Genomic DNA, 3154 nt, shown 5'->3' with positions numbered 1-3154 from the left:
TACCTTCATGCCCCATCTCCCTTACTTCCAGCTAGTAAGGATCACATAATTCCTAACAAAGTTTTGACACAGATTCCCAATTCGGGCATTCAGAACATATAGCACGTTGCTGTAAGCAAGCAGATTCTCATTCAAAGATGCAAGTTACTATGTAGGAACAAGTTTGTATTGGTATTTCAAAGATGCCCAGAACTGAGCTAAACTTGGTATGTGTCCAACTCCTAGAAAGAACTTCATGCCCCATCTCCCTTACTTCCAGCTAGTAAGGATCACATAATTCCTAACAAAGTTTTGACACAGATTCCCAATTCGGGCATTCAGAACATATAGCACGTTGCTGTAAGCAAGCACATTCTCATTCAAAGTTGCAAGTTACTATGTAGGAACAAGTTTGTATAGGTATTTCAAAGATGCCCAGAACTGAGCTAAACTTGGTATGTGTCCAACTCCTAGAAATAACTTCATGCCCCATCTCCCTTACTTCCAGCTAGTAAGGATCACATAATTCCTAACAAAGTTTTGACACAGATTCCCAATTCGGGCATTCAGAACATATAGCACGTTGCTGTAAGCAAGCACATTCTCATTCAAAGTTGCAAGTTACTCTGTAGGAACAAGTTTGTATAGGTATTTCAAAGATGCCCAGAACTGAGCTAAACTTGGTATGTGTCCAACTCCTAGAAATAACTTCATGCCCCATCTCCCTTACTTCCAGCTAGTAAGGATCACATAATTCCTAACAAAGTTTTGACACAGATTCCCAATTCGGGCATTCAGAACATATAGCACGTTGCTGTAAGCAAGCACATTCTCATTCAAAGATGCAAGTTACTATGTAGGAACAAGTTTGTATGGTATTTCAAAGATGCCCAGAACTGAGCTAAACTTGGTATGTGTCCAACTCCTAGAAATAACTTCATGCCCCACCTCCCTTACTTCCAGCTAGTAAGGATCACATAATTCCTAACAAAGTTTTGACACAGATTCCCAATTCGGGCATTCAGAACATATAGCACGTTGCTGTAGGCAAGCACATTCTCATTCAAAGTTGCAAGTTACTATGTAGGAACAAGTTTGTATAGGTATTTCAAAGATGCCCAGAACTGAGCTAAACTTGGTATGTGTCCAACTCCTAGAAATAACTTCATGCCCCATCTCCCTTACTTCCAGCTAGTAAGGATCACATAATTCCTAACAAAGTTTTGACACAGATTCCCAATTCGGGCATTCAGAACATATAGCACGTTGCTGTAAGCAAGCACATTCTCATTCAAAGATGCAAGTTACTATGTAGGAACAAGTTTGTACAGGTATTTCAAAGATGCCCAGAACTGAGCTAAACTTGGTATGTGTCCAACTCCTAGAAATAACTTCATGCCCCATCTCCCTTACTTCCAGCTAGTAAGGATCACATAATTCCTAACAAAGTTTTGACACAGATTCCCAATTCGGGCATTCAGAACATATAGCACGTTGCTGTAAGCAAGCAGATTCTCATTCAAAGTTGCAAGTTACTATGTAGGAACAAGTTTGTATAGGTATTTCAAAGATGCCCAGAACTGAGCTAAACTTGGTATGTGTCCAACTCCTAGAAATAACTTCATGCCCCATTTCCCTTACTTCCAGCTAGTAAGGATGACATAATTCCTAACAAAGTTTTGACACAGATTCCCAATTAGGGCATTCAGAACATATAGCACGTTGCTGTAAGCAAGCACATTTTCATTCAATGTTGCAAGTTACTATGTAGGAACAAGTTTGTATAGGTATTTCAAAGATGCCCAGAACTGAGCTAAACTTGGTATGTGTCCAACTCCTAGAAATAACTTCATGCCCCATCTCCCTTACTTCCAGCTAGTAAGGATCACATAATTCCTAACAAAGTTTTGACACAGATTCCCAATTCGGGCATTCAGAACATATAGCACGTTGCTGTAAGCAAGCACATTCTCATTCAAAGATGCAAGTTACTATGTAGGAACAAGTTTGTATAGGTATTTCAAAGATGCCCAGAACTGAGCTAAACTTGGTATGTGTCCAACTCCTAGAAATAACTTCATGCCCCATCTCACTTACTTCCAGCTAGTAAGGATCACATAATTCCTAACAAAGTTTTGACACAGATTCCCAATTCGGGCATTCAGAACATATAGCACGTTGCTGTAAGCAAGCACATTCTCATTCAAAGATGCAAGTTACTATGTAGGAACAAGTTTGTATAGGTATTTCAAAGATGCCCAGAACTGAGCTAAACTTGGTATGTGTCCAACTCCTAGAAATAACTTCATGCCCCATCTCCCTTACTTCCAGCTAGTAAGGATCACATAATTCCTAACAAAGTTTTGACACAGATTCCCAATTCGGGCATTCAGAACATATAGCACATTGCTGTAAGCAAGCACATTCTCATTCAAAGATGCAAGTTACTATGTAGGAACAAGTTTGTATAGGTATTTCAAAGATGCCCAGAACTGAGCTAAACTTGGTATGTGTCCAACTCCTAGAAATAACTTCATGCCCCATCTCCCTTACTTCCAGCTAGTAAGGATCACATAATTCCTAACAAAGTTTTGACACAGATTCCCAATTCGGGCATTCAGAACATATAGCACGTTGCTGTAAGCAAGCACATTCTCATTCAAAGATGCAAGTTACTATGTAGGAACAAGTTTGTATAGGTATTTCAAAGATGCCCAGAACTGAGCTAAACTTGGTATGTCTCCAACTCCAAGAAATAACTTCATGCCCCATCTCCCTTACTTCCAGCTAGTACGGATCACATAATTCCTAACAAAGTTTTGACACAGATTCCCAATTCGGGCATTCTGAACATATAGCACGTTGCTGTAAGCAAGCACATTCTCATTCAAAGTTGCAAGTTACTATGTAGGAACAAGTTTGTATAGGTATTTCAAAGATGCCCAGAACTGAGCTAAACTTGGTAGGTGTCCAACTCCTAGAAATAACTTCATGCCCCATCTCCCTTACTTCCAGCTAGTTTGGATCACATAATTCCTAACAAAGTTTTGATACAGATTCCCAATTCGGACATTGAGAACATATAGCACGTTGCTGTAAGCAAGCACATTCTCATTCAAAGATGCAAGTTACTATGTAGCAACAAGTTTGTATAGGTATTTCAAAGATGCCCAGA

This window comes from Diceros bicornis, chromosome 20, assembly GCF_020826845.1.
Source record: "Diceros bicornis minor isolate mBicDic1 chromosome 20, mDicBic1.mat.cur, whole genome shotgun sequence".
NCBI classification, from domain to species: Eukaryota; Metazoa; Chordata; class Mammalia; order Perissodactyla; family Rhinocerotidae; genus Diceros; species Diceros bicornis.
Note: the sequence above shows the minus strand (reverse complement) of the source record.